This window comes from Callithrix jacchus, chromosome 16 (assembly GCF_049354715.1).
Source record: "Callithrix jacchus isolate 240 chromosome 16, calJac240_pri, whole genome shotgun sequence".
Lineage (NCBI taxonomy): Eukaryota > Metazoa > Chordata > Mammalia > Primates > Cebidae > Callithrix > Callithrix jacchus.
The window spans coordinates 94,546,657-94,564,201 of NC_133517.1; the positions used below are offsets into that span (position 1 = coordinate 94,546,657).

Below are 17,545 nucleotides of genomic sequence, written 5' to 3' on the forward strand. Positions count from 1 at the left end.
CATTGGGATTACAGATGTGGGCCACTGCGCCTGCTCCCCCTCTTATTTTAATCTTCTATGACTGATGCATTTAATTTACCATGAATTTAGTCCAGTTATATTTTCTTCTGATTATGCTTTCTATATAAATTGGGTGGGCAAGGCTTCGTATGGGATTTTTAATTGAAATAGGTGTGGTAAAGCAAAAGTGCATCGATGGTGGTGTTTTTAACCTTCTGAGTTTGAAAGTGTTTACCTTTGATTTCTAATGGATTAAGAGTGTTACTCTTGTTTTTGGGAAGGCTGTTTAGGAGGTCCTAGTACTGCCAAGTGCTCAGTGAGAAAAATGTTAACTTACCCTTTCCAGGAAACCTGTTATTCTGTATATTAGACTGCAATAGATATTACCTGGTGACTTGACACTGCTGAATAGCATGTCATTTTTGAGATATTCATCAAAACTTTACATCAAGGAGGATTTTAGGATGTTTTTTGAGATGGAGTTTTGCTGTCACCCAGGCTGGAGTGCAGTGGCACAATCTCAGCTCACTGCAATCTTTGCCTCCTGGGTTCAAGCTATTCTCCTGCCTCAGTCTCCCAAGTAGCTGGGACACAGGTACCCACCACCACGCTTGGCTAATTTTTAGTATTTTTAGTAGATAGGAGGTTTCACCATATTGGCCAAGCTGGTCTCGAACTCCTGACCTCAGGTGATCTACCCGCCCTGGCCTCCCAAAGTGCTGGGATTGCAGGCATGAACCACTGAGCCTGACTTACTTTATAGTTGAGGAAACTGAGGGCTGGAGTGCTTAGATGATTAGTTAAGTGGCAAAGACTCCAACCTACATTAACTCAGCTTTATTGCTTTTCCTTTGGAAAGGGTAGAGGAAGTTACTTGTTTTTTCTATGTGTGTGTATGTAATTAAATATTGATATGAACACACACTGTGTTTGTGTATGTATATGTGCATTTGTGTATATGTGTAATTATAAATATGAACATTGTATATGTATGTAAAAGGGTGTGTATATATATGTGTGTGAAGTCATTAAAAGAGTGTTTAATTGTTCAGCAGGATTTGGGGGCTTCTATTTATTGCCTGTCAGTTCTAGTCGTGGGTGTCTGGTGGTGGTGTTTAGCTCATGAAAAAGAGACAATTAATTATAGGACAGTGTGACAAGTACAGTGAAAGGGGAAAGTTCAGGATTCTTTACTAGAAGCACCAGTTCAGTCTTGGATAGGGAAAAGCCTACCTGAAGAAGTGTTAAAAATGAGAATTGGAATAGTGAATGAACAGGAGGTAGGCTGAGGCCTGGTACAAGGAGCTGTGGGTTGTGGGACAAGATGTTAAGAACTGGAAGAACTCCCTGGCAGAAGGAACAGCACACATGAAGACCCTAAGGTGAGAGAGTGCTGGGTATTTGAGGAACTAAAAGATGCCAAGAATGCTTAGACTAATGAGTACATAGAGTTTCAAATCAGTTGAATAATTTTCTTGTAGAAAAGGATACCTTGTTAATTATCTTCAATAATGATTTTGGTAATATCATGATCAAGTAAATCTGATGTGCTAGGCCATACATTGGCCATAACTGGTTAATTTAGTTTTTTAGGCATAGAGTAATGGAACTAATGCACTAAGGGGCGTGAATCTTCCATGTAGGCAAGTTGCTTGATTTCATGGCTACAAAGAATGTACTTCACCTCTCTCCAGCCAAGTTGTTGGTGTTTGCTATTGTTAATGAGGACGACCAAGCTTGAATGGATGATTCAGTTGAAATGCCTCACTGCTGTTGGGAAAGAGACTGCAAATCTTTTAGATAGACCAGTAGTATTATGGAGATGAAGTAAAGACAATGTGTTTTTCCATCTAAGAGATGAAAAACTCTATGATATTAACCGTGGTAAAGACTAAAGTTTCATAAGAAGTGCTAAAACAAAATGAGAGTGTACTTGCCTCTGGGTTATGGTTGATTACTTTTGATATTTCTTAATATAGTTTTGTATTTTATATACTTGTGTATATGAGTATATATTATTTTAATAACAGAAAAAGAATTAATTCCAGCTGGGTGCAGTGGCTCACACCTGTAATTCCAGCATTTTGGGAGGCCGAGGTGAGTGGATCACGGAGGTCAGTAGTTCAAGACCAGTCTGGCCAACGTGGTGAAACCCCATCTCTACTAAAAATACAAAAAATTATGTGGGTGTGGTGGCAGGTTCCTGTAATCCCAGCTACTCGGGAGGCTGAGGCAGGAGAAATTGCCTGAATCCAGGGAGGCAGAGGTTGCACCATTGCATTCCAGCCTGGGTGACAAGAGTGAGAGAGAGAGACTGTCTCAAAAAAAAAAAAAAAAAGAATAGTGATTCAGTTTCATTTAAAATATATTTTCCTCCAGAAACTTTTTTTTTTTTTTTTTAAAGACAGAGTCTCATTGCCCAGGCTGGAGTGCAGTGGTAGGATCTTGGTTCACTGCAACCTCCACCTCCCAGGTTCAAGTGATTCTTGTGCCTCAGCCTTCTGAGTAGCTGGGACTCCAGGTGTGTGCCAACATGCCCAGCTAATTTTTGTGTTTTTAGTAGAGACGAAGTTTGACCATGTTGGTCAGGCTGGTCTTGAATTCCTGGCCTCAAGTGATCCACCTGCCTCAGTCTCCCAAAGTGCTGGGATTACAGGTATGAGCCACCATGCCTGGCCCTAGAAAATTCTTAAAGAGTATGATTTTTTGTTTGTTTGTTTTGAGATGGAGTCTTGCTCTGTCGCCCAGGCTGGGGTGTGGTGGCATAATCTTGGCTCATTGAAACCTCTGCCTGTTGGGTTGAAGTGATTCTCCTGCCTCAGCCTCCTGAATATCTGGGACTACAGGTGTGTGCCAAAATGCCTAGCTAATTTTTGTATTTTTAGTACAGATGGGGTTTCACCATTTTGGCCAGGCTAGTCTTGAATTGTAGACCTCAGTTGATCCGCCTGCCTCGGCCTTCTAAAGTGCTGGGATTATAGGTGTGAGCTACTGCGCCCGGCAGGTAGATAATTCTTTGTGTAAGACTAATGAGAGATTGTTTTATTGATTTATTATTTTTAAAACTTAGTTTTGAGCTTTGATTTTAAACCAAATCCAATGGGATCAGTTGCAGGGGCTTAATTTGTGGCTCATGCTTATAGAATATTTGTTCACATCCTTGCCCCAAAGGAATGGTGTATAATGAAAGCCTTTTTGGGCTTTGGTCAAGAATTTGTTTTCGTTTTTCTTTATTTCTTTTTTCTTTGGAGAGACAAAGTCTCTGTCAGCCAGGTTGGAGTGCAGTGGTGCATCTCAGCGCACTGCGGCCTTCACCTTCTGGGTTCAAACAGTTCTCCCACAGCCTTACAAGTAGCTGAGATTATAGGTGTGTGCCACTACGCCTGTCTAATTTTTGTACTTTTTGTATAATAGAGACAGAGTTTTGCCATGTTACCCAGGCTGGTCTGGAACTCTGGAACTCGTGGGCTCAAGTGATCTGCCCATCTTGGCCTCCTGAAGTGTTGGGATTACAGGTGTGAGCCGCCACGCCTGGCCCTTATTGTTTCCATTTTTACATTCAGAATTAATTCAGGGAGAAGATAACTCATAAAAAGATTGTGGTAAAATTTAAAATTCAAGCCCCCCCCCCGTTTTTTCTAAAATTATGAAAATTCTAATTTAAATATAAATGAAAAAATTCTAATTTAAATATATTTGTTGACTAATATATTTGTCAACAAATATTTACTAAGGGCTTGTTTGGGGCCAGACACTTGGACCACGTCAGTCAGGAAAACATGCAAAATGTCTGCCTCTGTGAAGCTCACATTCTAGTGACATGATTTTGCATGAAACACTTTTGAAATATGTGGTGTTTAATTTTCATACATTTTGTCTATTTGAAGTGACTTATTAAAAATTGTAATCAGTTAAAAATGAGAGGTAAGTCACTGAACTACTATTGTTTGTATTATCCTTAAGTGATTTATTACAGGCTTTTATCTTTGGTGCAGTGCAGTGCTTCTCTTTAAACTTGCTCTTCAGTTTGTGCCTGTGAGTATCATATGAGTGCACTGGGAGGAGACCTCATTGATAACAGTAACATTGTAATTGCCTTTACATCCCTAGTACCTGACATACATTAGCATATGTCTCTATTAAATTAATGGGAACTTCAAAACTAAGCAGAATCCTTTATTTTTATAAAAATTAGTTCTTATCACTAAATTCTGATCTTTAGAATATAAAGAATGAATCAAGTGTTTGGAATTTTTTTTGGTATGTAATAGTCCTGATAACATTGAAAGATAGCACATTAGACTTCACCCTTCCTTTGTTTTTCTGTATTTCCTTTAGGAGGCCTTCCCTAAATGGGGATCCTTGACTGTGTGTATGTGCGTATGTGTCGTTGTAGTGATATTTTTATTTTTGTTTTTGTTCTTTTCTCCAGTATTGTAAACATTTTCAAACATGCAGAAGAATGGAAAGAACGGTGAATTATCTGGATGACCTTTTAGAAGGTAGATAATACCTTCTAGATTCATTACTTTTTAAAGGGAAAGCAAGTTTATTAAGAGGGTAAAGGAATAGAGAATGGCTATTCCATAGGCAGAGCAGTCTCCAAAGGCTGCTGATTGCTAATTTTTATGATTATTTCTTGATTATATGTTAAACAGTAGCATATACCCTAGTAAATAATACAACTGACAGGCCTACTCTCAACAATCACAACCGGTAGCAAATACTGATAGAATGTTATTTCCTGAATAATAGGGATTATTCGTGAGTTTTTCTGGGCAAGGGGCAGGCAGTTACCGTGAACCAAGGGTTCCTCCCCTTTTTAGATCCTATAGGGTAACTTCCAGATGTTGCCTTGGCATATTGGCATATGTAAACTGTCATGGCGCTGTTGGGATTGTAGCAGTGAGGACTACCAGAGGTCACTCACATCACCCTCTTGGTTTTGGGGGTTTTTTTTTGAGACTCGCTCTGTCACCAGGCTGGAATGCAGTGGTGCTGTGTCAGCTCACTACAACCTTTGCCTCCCAGATTCAAGCGATTCTCCTGCTTTGGCCTTCCGAGTAGCTGGGACTGTGCATGCCACCATGCCCAGCTAATTTTTGTATTTTTAGTAGAAACTGGGTTTGACCATGTTGGCCAGGATGGTCTCGCTATCTTGACCTTGTGATCCTCCCAAAGTGCTGGGATTACAGCTAAGCGCCACCACGTCTCGCCAGTTTTGGTGGCTTTAAGCTGGCTTCTTAACTGCGACCTGTTTTTATTAGCAAGGTCTTTATGACCTGTATCTTTTGCTGACCTCCTGTCTCATCCTGTGATGTAGAATGCCTAACCATCTGGGAATGCGGCCTGCTAGCTAGGTCTCAGCCTTATTTTAACCAGCTTCTAAAATTCAAGATGGATTTGCTCTGGTTTGAACACTTCTGACATATTTCTCCCCTCTCTTTTATAAGAAAACCTATTTAATCTTAAGGATTGTAGAGGGATGAAAATGTATCTTTTGTAACTTGGCTGAATAAAGGTGATGATATGCCTAACTTATTAACATTTTGCTATATTTGCGAAATATGTGTGTATGTAAATAACTTTGAATTATTTGAAAGTTGCAGGCATTGTAATACTTTGTTTTTAAATATATGTGCTTATATCTTCTAAATATGAAACTTTTTCTCATTTTTCTACACAACCACTTTAACATTATCACGCTTTATAGGAAATTAACAAAAATTCCCTAATATCATCTTATACTCAGTGGATATTCGTTTTTCTCCACCTGTTCTCAAAATGTCTATGTATAATGATGGGAATTTACTTATTTAAGGTTTGAGGTGGAGTCTCGATCTTTTGCCCAGGGTGGAGTGAAGTGGTACGATCTCAACTCACTGCAACTTCTGCCCCCACGGGTTCAAGTGATTCTCCTGCTTCAGCCTCACAAGCTGCTGGGATTACAGGTGCACGCCACCATGCCTGGCTGATTTTTGTATATTTAGTAGAGTTGGGGTTTTGCTGTGCTGGCCAGGCTGGTCTTGACCTCAGGTGATCCACCTGCCTCAGCCTTGCAAAGTGCTGGGATTACAAGCGTGAGCCACTATACCTGGCCCAGTTTTCTTTTCTTTGAGACAGGGTCTTGCTTTGTCGCCCAGGATGGAGTGCAGTGGCACCATCACCATACACTGCATGTCAACCTCCCAGGCTCAAATGATTCTCCTAACTCAGCCTCCCAAGTAGAGACAGGGTTTCACTATGTTGCCCAGGGCTGATCTTAATCTCCTGGGCTCTAGGGATTCTCCTGCCTTGGCCTCCCATAGCATTGAGATTATAGGCGTGAGCCACTACTCCCGGCCTCAATTTTCATTGTCTTTTAATTGGTCTGTTTATTTGTTTGTTTGTCACTGACCTGTATGTATGTATTGATGAATTTCTCAACATTGCTTTCTCTAGACCTCATGAAGTCTTGTACCTTTTGCAAGATTTGCAATTTCATTTTGCAAGTATTTTGCCTTGGACTATGTGGTATTGTCAGATTAACATTCTATGACTAATAGTGGCTTAGCTTCAAAAGATTTGGAAGCTATAGGCCAGGTTGTGCACTTAATTAAATTTATAGGGATGTTTGGAGACCATATTTCTAAGAAACTGATGGTTGGTGAGGATTTTGGCCTTGTCAGCTTTTATTTCCTTATGCAGTCTCCTGATTGCAGGGATGGGGAAATAACATTCTATCACTATGCGTTACCGGGTGTGATTGTTGAGAGTTGTCCTGTCAGTTGTATTATTTACTAGGGTATATACAAGTGTGGCTTTTTAAAAAAAAATTTTTATTTTTCAGTTGGAGTCTTGCTTTTGCTGAGGCTGATGTGCAGTGGCACAGTCTAGGCTCAGTCTCCTGAGTAGCTGGTATTACAGGCGCCTGCCACCATGCCAGGTTAATTTTTTTATTTTTAGTAGAGACAGGGTTTCACCGTGTTGACCAGTTGGTTTTGAACTCCTGACCTCAAGTGATCCCACCCGCCTCAGCCTCCCAAAGTACTGGGATTATAGGCATGAGGTACCATGCTCTCCCAAAGTGTTGCTTCCTGATGCTACATAAGGATTAGCTTTTATTTTGAGTAAAGATTTACTATTCAGATGAGTCTATGGTTAAATACATTTGTAAATAAGTATATGAAATAAATGTTGAAGGAAGTTCATAGATGTAAATTAATAGAAAGTTTTTGTTCTTTAAAAAAGCCTTAATAGGAAGGAAATTTGTTTTTTAAATGTAGTACAGTAAAAGGAAGATGGTAAGGAAGATGGTAAGATTAAGCATAAATGAGGCATTGGTCATATACCAGTGGAGCCAGGGCCCAAGAAAATGTTGGGGTTCTCTCTTTGTTCATCATCCCGATTTTTTATTGCTGAGCAATAAACCAAGCCAAACTTAATGGGTAAAACAACAGTCATACATTATTCTCCCACACTTCTGGAAATTGACAGTACTTGCTATGTGTCCTACTCTGTTTCTCATGCGGTTGCAGTCAAATGGTAGCTGGAGTCATCTAGAAGGCTTCTTCACTTGAAGACTCAAACAGCTGGGGTCTGCAACAGCTGGGGTTCCTCAGGCATCTCTATCTGTGTAGTCTCTTTAACATGCAATTAGCCGGAGTCCTTAACATGGCAGCTCAGGGATTCAAAGGCATGCATCCTAAGAAATAAAACCAGGCTGCAATTCCTTTTTATGACCTAGCCTTAAAGGTTTGCAGCGTCACTTCTGCCTCATTATCTTTGTGAGAAGCAAGTCATGAGGCTAGCTTATATATGAGGAAGAGTAATTAGACTCTACCTCTTGATGGGAGAAGTATCAGATAATTTATAGATTTCTTTTAAACCACTGTGATCGTTAAGAAAAATGATGATAGTAAAGCATAATATTTAGAAAGAGGTTTAGGTAGTAAGAATGTTTTAGAAAAGACTGATACCATGTATTTGAAAACAAACTATTAAGACTTAATATTTATGGCATTGGACAGAATAATGCATATTATGGAAGTGTAACTACTAATGCAATTTCCGGAGAGTGATGGACTCGACAGTTGAACAATTCAACATCACAGAGGCCTCTCAAAAGCATCTAGGTCAGAATCACAAGGCGAGTCAATATAAATGTGTTCCTTTGACATCACTAGTATTACTCATATAGTCAGGTGATTGATTAGGTGGATTGTTTAGGAAATGTGAAACATTTGATGTATTCTGAGATTGAAATGTAAGCTAGTGATTAGTTCTTTACTCTGAATATTCAGATTCAGGGTGTATTTTCTATGAAATAGTATTTTGTAGAAACTTCTCAGGATTTTTAGTCTATAAGTGTGATGATTGGGTGTTCATATGCATATGTGAGATCTGTCACCCTCAAACTTTGTTAAGATGTCATGAGCATGTTACCCTTGTGGTATGAAAAAAAGAAAAAAGAACTACTTGGCTTCAAGCATCCATTTAATTAGAAACTTTAGGGCTGAGTGTTTTCTATTTTCAGAGATACATCTGCCCTGAAATACTACTATTGTGTATATTTATTTAATAGTCTACATGCCTGCTGTGTGTCATGCATTTTGCTGGGGACTTGGTATGTTGCGGCACTCTATTTAATCTTAATGTCACATATTTTGTTTCTAATCAAAATGGGCCTTATATCTGAAAGCTTTGTTGTTACTTATAAGACGAGGATATGAGACCAGATCGTTCTTAAGGGTTTGCCAAGGTCTAACATTCAGAGGGGAAGGTGTAAGAAGTTCTGGATGGGAAAGATGGTAGAAATGTTAGTGAAATGGCAAACAAAAACAATGGTTAAAAAATTACAAAGCTCAGTGTATCACAGAGGAACTTCCCCCCCCCCCCCCTTTTTTTTTTTTTTTTTTTGAGAGAGAGAGTCTCACTCTGTTGCCCAGGCTGGAGTGCAGTGGTGTGATCTCAGCTCACTGTGACCTCTGCTCTCCAGGTTCAAGCAATACTTATGCCTCAGCCTCCCAAGTAGCTGGGGTTACAGGTGCAGGCTACCACGCCCAGCTAATTTTTGTATTTTTAGCAGAGACGGGGTTTCGGGTTTCACTGTGTTGCCCCGGCTGGTCTCAAACTCCTGGGCTCAAGCAGTCTGTCTGCTTTGGCCTCCCAAAGTGCTGGGATTACAGGCATGAGCCATTGTGCCTGACCAGGAACTTTTAATCATAGTCTGACATAAATGTTGGGGAATCTTTTACATTAGAGATATTTTAAAAACCTAATGGACTATGAGTTTTATAATTGATACAGAAGTCTTCTTTATGTAATTATGTGGAGCACTGGTAAAAACTGACATTATAGTAAATCACTGTTTTATGGAGGTCTCCCTATGGAGATTGAGGAATGTAAGTTTCTGGGCTAGAATTATATAATATTTAGAGGCTGATCAGATAAATCAGGAACTTTGCACATTTTAATTGTTATTTTTAGGATTGTTACTCCTTACTTTGCATGAAGCACTGTGTTTTCCAAACATTTTTCTTTTTTAACATCCTGACAGTGTTGTTGGGGAAATTTGAGTTGAAGGAGATAGCGTGGTTCCCATGCTGTACAGCTGTATAGTGATGGGTCTCTTAAGTACAGGTCTTTAGTCATTAGGCCACATCAACAGGACCTGCTGCTGAGACTCATGGGCAGTTTTATATGAACTAAAGTTTTAAATATTTGTAGATAAAAACAAAATGTCGTAGTAAAGGACTGCACTCCAGCCTTTAAAAACAGTACATTAAGTGTAACCTTTTGTCTACCTGAAATTTTTAAAAAAATTGTATCAAAATTTTCATCTCTTGGCAGAGGACAGGATCGTTATCACATATCTTTTCTTCCCTCTTATGTGAGGTTTGATGGAGGAGAGAAGACCATGTATACAGTGACAGTCTCCATGCTCGTTGTTTTTTTTTTTTTTTTTTTTTTTGAAACAGAGTCTTGCTAACTCACCCTGGCTGGAGTGCAGTGATGTGATCTCAGCTCACTGCAACCTCCACCTCCCGGGTTCAAGCGATTCTCCTGCATCAGCCTCCCAGGTTGCTAGGATTACAGGCCTTTGCTGCCATACCCAACTAATTTTTGTATTTTCAATAGAGACCAGGGTTTCACAATGTTGGCCAGGCTGGTCTCGAACTCCTGACCTCAGGTGATCCACCGGTGGTGAGCCACTGCGCCTGGCCTCCATGCTCATTTGAATGTTAAAAAAGGGACCACAGTTCATTTTTGGAGCCAGTATGCCAGTACCTATTTATGAAGCTTTTACTTCTCCGTCCTGACATGCTACGGTGTGAGATGGTGGGCTGTACACATCATATTAGAATCAGTACCATAGTGACACTGAATTGTATCTTTTTTTTTTGGAGGTGGAGTTTCACTCTTGTTGCTCAGGCTGGAGTGTAATGGCGTGATCTCAGCTCACTGCAGCCTCCGCCTCTCGGGTTCAAGTGGTTCTTCTGCCTCAGCCTCCTAAGTAGCTAGGATTACAGGCATGTGCTACCACACCCAGCTAATTTTATATTTTAAGTAGAGACAGGGTTTCTCCATGTTGGTCAGGCTGGTCTTGAACTCCTGACCTCAGGCGATCCAGCCACCTCAGCCTCCCAAAGTGCTGGGATTATAGGCGTGAGCCACCGTGTCCAGCCTTGTTTCTATCTTTTATGTTTTTGGGTGAGAAAGATTGTGAACAGTTGGTCTCTGGTTTTGTGTAATATTATAGCATCTTTAGTCAATCCACACAGTACCTACTTTGTACTAAATACTTGGAAGTTCAGAAAGTTAAGTCATAGGCCTTATTCTTAAGGGTAAGTTTACTATAAAGTTGGGAAAATAAAAATATAAACGGTAGAATAGCAGTATCAGAGTTGACACTTCCAAAGCAGTAGATGATTAATTGTAAAATTGAATGGAATTAGCTGGGTGCAGTAGCTTGTTCCGATAGTCCCAGCTACTACTGGGAAGCCTTAGGCAGAATGATCACTGGAATCCAGGAATTTGAGGCTGTAGTGCACCACAATTGTGTCTGAATTGCCACTACATTCCAGCCTAAGCAACACAGTAAGAGCCTGTCTCAAAAAAAAAAAAAGAAAGAAAAAAAGGAAGTTGAAATTCTGGAAGAGGTCAAAAGAATAAGTACTCCCTGGACTGTGGTACCTTAATTATACCTTTCGTAGATATTTTTGATACGTCACTTGGATGGGATAGAGGTAATTCTAAATGTAATTGCGAGAAGTTGAGATAACCAGGATTTTGATAGATGCCATGCTTCACATTATTTTTACAATATATATGAAATACAGAACAGTTTATACATTAACTTCAGTTATGTCCAGGTGTTGTAATGAGTTAGTTTGAGATTTATTTTGAATGTTTTTCAGTGCTTATTTTTTAATGGGGTGTAATGATTGATATTTGGTTTCACCTTTGATCTCTTCATCCAAAGTGGTACTGATCACAAATAGTAGCAGTTGTAATAACAGCAGTTCTGCATCGGCACATTCCTTTTTATGAGTCCCATTTAACAGTTTTTCTTTCAGCCAGAAATGGTAAAGGAAGAGACAGCAGGAGCAGCTAACATTTTGTACTAGGCTCTGTGTTAAGCAAATTATGTCTTGTAATACCCTGTCAATGCAAATATCTAAGTAAACTTTGCCATCATGTGCTGGGATTACAGGTATGAACCACTGGGATTCTAGGCATGAGCCTGTGTCCCCGGCCAGGTTTATTAAGATGAAAGCAAATTTATTTTTTGGCTGTACATTGTATTGGCTAGATATAAGATTTCTGGTTGGGAATAATTTTTCCTCACAATTTTGAAGGCATTGCATCATTGTTTCATGCTTCCAGTATTCCTTTTGAGTTCAGTGCTGTTTTGATTCTTTCTGCTTGACATCTCCCTAACCCTGTGCCTTATAACCTCATGCTCCAAGATATTTTAGGGTCTTTTTTCAGTCCCCGGTGTTGAGAAATTTCACATTTATGTACTTTGATATAGGTCCTTTACTCATTCATTGTGTTTTGGGTCCAAATACTTAATGGGTCCCTTTATTCTGGAAGCTCATGTGATTCAGGAAATTTTCTTATGTTATTTCTGTAATACTTTTCTTTCTCCATTCATTTTATTATTTTTCTCTTTTTGGAATTTCTGGTGGTTGGATATGTGCCATTTTCATAGCTACTCTGATTTTACCTTTTCTCCCCTGTTTTCCATCAGACCAACTTCTTAAAAAAATATTCTGTTAAATATATATAAGTTTTTCTTGTTGGGCTTGTTTCCCTAAAGAAGAATCCTGGCAGGTAAGAGTGTGGCTGCAAGCATTCTGGGATGGGGGCTGATTACTCATTTCAGTAGACGGTTTTCACTTTTCCTTCTGGGCTCTGACTCCCTTCTCCCTCCCACCCCAATTCTGAGTGTATTCCCAGGCTATCACTCTGGTTGAGTTTTGCTAAGCAGAAAATGTTTAGCCTCTGAAGAGGAGCAGTCTCCTTTCTAGAGGGTGGGGAGCTAGGGGTTTAAATGCTACCTATGTTAATTTCTAACAATTTTCTGTTTCGTGTTACCTTCAGGCTTCAGAGGAATGTGATGCCTCCGATTCCTAAAAATTGACTTGTTCATTTTGGCTTCCACCTACCATGTAGGGTTTAGGTTTAAAAGTTTTCTCTTGCCATGAAGTCATTGGTCACTTGTCTGTCAGCTTTCCAGATTCCAAAATTTGTTGAATGCACTAGCCTTCTCTCTTTCTGTTTTGTCCTTGTAACTTTAAAATTCATTTGTTGTCTTTCAAAATTTATCATCTTAGTGGAATTGCAGGAGGTATTTAAGATATACATACATTTAACTAGAAGTTACATGCATGAAAATCATTTCTATTTTGTCTAAATATACTTCTCCATACCCAGTGTGATTTTTTTTTTTTTTTTTTTTTAAATGCGATTTTTTTTTTGAGATGAAGTTACATTCTTGTTACCCAGGCTGGAGTGCAATGGCGCGATCTCGGCTCACCGCAACCTCCGCCTCCTGGGTTCAGGCAATTCTCCTGCCTCAGCCTCCTGAGTAGCTGGGATTACAGGCACGCACCACCATACCCAGCTAATTTTTTTGTATTTTTAGTAGAAACAGGGTTTCACCATGCTGATCAGGATGGTCTCGATCTCTTGACCTCGTGATCCACCCGCCTCGGCCTCCCAAAGTGCTGGGATTACAGGCATGAGCCACCGCGCCCGGCCCTTAAATGCGATTCTTTAGCACACACACTTTTCTTGCGATCTCTGCTCATGTATCTGTGGTTCTTGGCTGTGGTCCTGTTGTTTGCTCTCAAGGAAAGGCTTGAAGCCTGCTATTGACTTTGTAATAACTACATTTTCCTCCTGAAAGTGACTATCTCAGGATATGCACGTTTAATAACTAACTTAACAAAATGCACTCAAGCCTTCTTCAAGATTTAATTTTGCAAGGCTTCTGTTGATCTTCAGGCTTTAAAAAATTCTTCTAAAGTCATTGTAATTAGAGTTTGTGTTTTGTTTCCTTTTTGTGTGTATGTGTGTGTCTCCTCATCTACCCTAGTGTTGCTTATTTCTTTTTTTGAAATGTTTTTCTACTTACTTTGCTTTCACAAGTAGATTGTAAACTACTTGAGATGTGTGGATTTGAATCAGTGGTTCTCAGCTTTCCTTTTTTCCTGAAGGGTAGGCTTACTGAAGGGTAGGTTACACTGGATTCTGTAGCTGTGGCCCCCAATTAAGGGTGGTATTCCCAAGTAGGTAGAGAAGCCCCCTCCATAGGTGATTCTGTTGGTCTCCTCTACCTCACCTCCTCCCCTGCCATATTTTATAGTTCATTTTATTTCTTGTAAACCTTACAGGGCATTCAGGAAGTATTTGTTAACTGAATTGGACCTGTGGCAGGTTGTGGCATGATGGCAAGGATAGAGGGAAGGTTTTATCTCATGCCTTCTTTCCCACTTTCCTCTTAACTGAGTAGTTACAGGTAAATCACTTAACCTCTGTAGTCACTTGTCTTCTCCAAAGTAAAACACGGAGACTGTTATATCAGAGACTCACTATTAAATGGAAATGTCTGTATGTTTCTTTTTTCTGAGATCGAAAAAGTTAAATACTGAATTAAGTACAATTCTTTGCTGGTACCATTTTCTAAGAAAGTTTTCACAGTCCATGATTAGTGAGAAAAAGGTTTTATTTTAGATTATGTCTTTTTTTATTTTTTTTTAATTTAAAAACCATCTTTTCTTAAATAAAATATTAGTAGCAGCAGTTGTTCTTTTTTGAATCTCACTTAGAAAAATGAAAAGTTGGCAAAGTTATATTTGTTTTTATAATTTGAAGGAAATTTTACTTCTCTGTTAAATTCGGAAGTCAGAGATACATGCTTTATGCCTTAAAAAAAACCTGCAACTCCTCACTTTGGGGTAGGTTTCTGTATATTCATTAGAGAAAGGCTGTTAATGTTCTTTGTCAGTGTTTCTGCCTTTATTGATATTTTGTCTGCTCGAACTGTCAGTATATGATAGAAGCTGATATGGTTTGGCTGCGTCCCCACCCAAATCTCATCTTGAATTGTGATCCCCATAATTCCCATATGTCAAGGGAGGGATGTGGTTTGAGGTGATTGGATCATGGGGTGGTTTCCCCCATGCTGTTCTTGTGATAGTAAGTTCTCAGGAGATGTGATGTTTTCTTTGTTTGTTTGAGACAAGGTACTGCTCTGTCACCCAGCTGGAGTGGTGCAGTGGTACAGTCTCGGCTCACTGCAAACTCTGCCTCCTATGCTAAGTGATTCTCATGCCTCAGCCTTCCCAGTAGCTGGGATTATAGGCGCACACTGCCATGCCTGGCTAATTTTTGTATTTTCTTTTACAAACAGGGTTTCACCATGTTGACCATGCTGGTCTTGAGCTTGTGGCCTCAAGTGAGTCACCTGATTCGGCCTCCCAAAGTGCTGGGATTACAGGCTTGAGCCACCATGCTGGCCAAGATCTGATGGTTTTACAAGGCAGTTTTCTCTGTTCTTGTTTGCTCTCTGTCTCCAGCTGCTACATAAGATGTGCCTCTTCCCCTTTTGTCATGATTGTAAGTTTCCCGAGGCTTCCCCAGCCGTGTGGAACTATGAGTCAGTTAAACCTGTTTTCTTTATAAATTGACCAGTCTTGGTATGTCTTTATAGCAATGTGCAAATAGATTAATACAGAAGTATATGTTAAATTTCTCTGCTGAGCATGATGGCACTTGTCTGTAGTCCCAGCTTTTTGAGAGGCTGAGGTGGAAGGATCATTTAAGACCAGCCTGGGCAACATAGGGAGATCCCCTGTCCAAAAAAAACCATGTTAAATTTTTCATTAGAGTTGACAGCTTCTCAAATGGTCAGCTTATGTTGTTATATGCATTGTTGAGGCTGTGGTGTTAGAAACATTCAGATTTGCATTATTCACATTATTCAACGTTCTTTGTGGTTTGTTCCTTTCATTGTTACATAGTCTCTATCTTTTTTTTTGAGACGTTTCACTCTTGTTGCCCAGGTGGAGTGCAATCGTGTGATCTCGGCTCAGCTCAATCTCTGCCTCCCGGGTTCAAGCAATTCTCCTGCCTCAGCCTCCTGAGTATCTGGGGGATTATAGGCATGTGCTACCATGCCCAGCTAATTTTGTATTTTTAGTAGAGACAGGGTTTTTCCATGTTGGTCAGGCTGGTCTCGAACTCCTGACCTCAGGTGATGTATCCGCCTTGGCCTCCCAAAGTGCTGGGATTACAGGTGTCAGCCCCTGCACCTGTCCCTATGGTCTCTATCCCTTTTAATGCTGTCTTATTTGCTACTGATACCTGACTTTTTCCCCTTAATCTTTGACTTTTTTTTTTTTTTTTTGAGATGGAGCCTGGCTCTGTCACCCAGGCTAGAGCGCAGTGGTGCGATCTTGGTTCACTGCAACCTCCACCTCCTGGGTTCAAGCGATTCTCCAGCCTCAGCCTCCCAAGTAGCTGGGATTAGAGGTGCCTGCCACCACACCCAACTAATTTTTATGCACCCAGCTGATTTTTATATTTTTAGTAGAAACAGGGTTTCACTATGTTGGCCAGGCTGGTCTTGAACTCCTGACCTTGTGACCACCCACCTTGGCCTCCCACAGTACTGGGATTACAAGTGTGAGCCACCCACTGCACCTGGCCAATCTTTGACTTTTAATATGTGAGATGAATCTGTTTGAATCAGAAGATTTATTTCTGCTATCTGAATTTAATATTTTCTGATCCATTTTCTTGGCTTTTTTTTTTTTTTTTTTTTTTTTGATCCTAGCTTTGTTGCCCAGACTGGAGTGGTGTGATCATGGTGTAACACCATGTGCAGCTAATTTTTGTATTTTTAGTAGGGATGGAGTTTCACCATGTTGGTCAGGCTGGTCTTGAACTCCCAACTTCAAGTGATCTGCCTCCCTTGGCCTCACAAAGTGCTGGGAATATGGGCATGAGCCCCTGCGCCCAGCCTCTTTGCTGTTTTTTTTTTCTCTTCTGTTAGATGATTAGTTTTCTGCATACCTTATTTTCCCTCCCTCTTTTGATTCAAAAGTCACAGACTATATTTCCATTATTTTAGTGGTTACTATTAAAATTTTCGGTTATAAAGTTTTCTACTAAAACTGTGGGCCTAACTGGCTTCTAAGATGAACCCAGCTCTGGCACCCAGTCTCTTACTCTATTTTTTTTGTGTGGAGATAGATGTTCATTTTGTATTTCATCTCAGCTTTGTCTTTTGGTTTTCTTTTTTTTACAGTTGCCTTTCATAGCTACATAGTTAGAGTAGGAGAAATTTTCCTCAGGGTGAACTCAATGCACCATCTCTATTTCAGCTATTCTTTCACTCTACTGGTTTGCATATTGGCATATAATATTCAGTAAATACTTTTTTAAAAAGTATTTTGTACTTTTTTGTTTTAGTTTTACTCACTTTTATTTCAGCTTTTGATGGAAAGGAGAGAAAGTGGAGATAACAGGACCACCCACATCTGTAGTTTTTTCACTGACTGTTCACAATCAGGGTTGTTGGAGTGGTCAGGGTAAGAAGGAGGTATAGAGAATTTAGTCTGGGAGAAAGGAACTGTATAGCGCAAGTGTGAATTGACAGTATTTATTGATAACATTCTAATAAGACTTCCTTTATTTTGTTAGGTTTATTTTGTTTTGTTTGTACACCTGAAGTATTAAGACAGATGCCAGTTATTTTTGTGGGAAACAGGAGGGCTATACTATTGTGTTTGTAGCTATGATGATGGTGACTGAGTTTTGCATACATTTGCACTAGTGGTTATTAACTAGGGCAGTTAGAGACGGTGGCAATTACAAAGAGCATCTGGCTGGAGATCAGTTTAGTGTTTGCATATACCCCTACTCACTCCTCCACCATCTTCCCCTTTCAGAAACCTAAAGAGAGGAAGTAGCTGATAATACAAAAAAAACTTGTTATGCCTTGAGATGTATCTCTGTGACTAGTAAGTGATTTCCAGGCATGTTTTTAAAA

The 17,545-nt window shown here is 39.8% G+C and overlaps 1 protein-coding gene and 1 non-coding gene across 9 annotated transcripts in view; both read left to right on the forward strand.

The window, feature by feature from the left end:
* UBR5 (ubiquitin protein ligase E3 component n-recognin 5) overlaps nucleotides 1-17,545 on the forward strand; it is a 160,562-nt gene that overhangs the window by 18,097 nt on the left and 124,920 nt on the right. The gene's annotated exons all lie outside the window — the stretch shown is intronic.
* Nucleotides 8,332-8,434, forward strand: LOC118148720 (small nucleolar RNA U13). The gene has a single exon (XR_004735636.1). It is a non-coding gene; the product is annotated as a small nucleolar RNA U13 (small nucleolar RNA).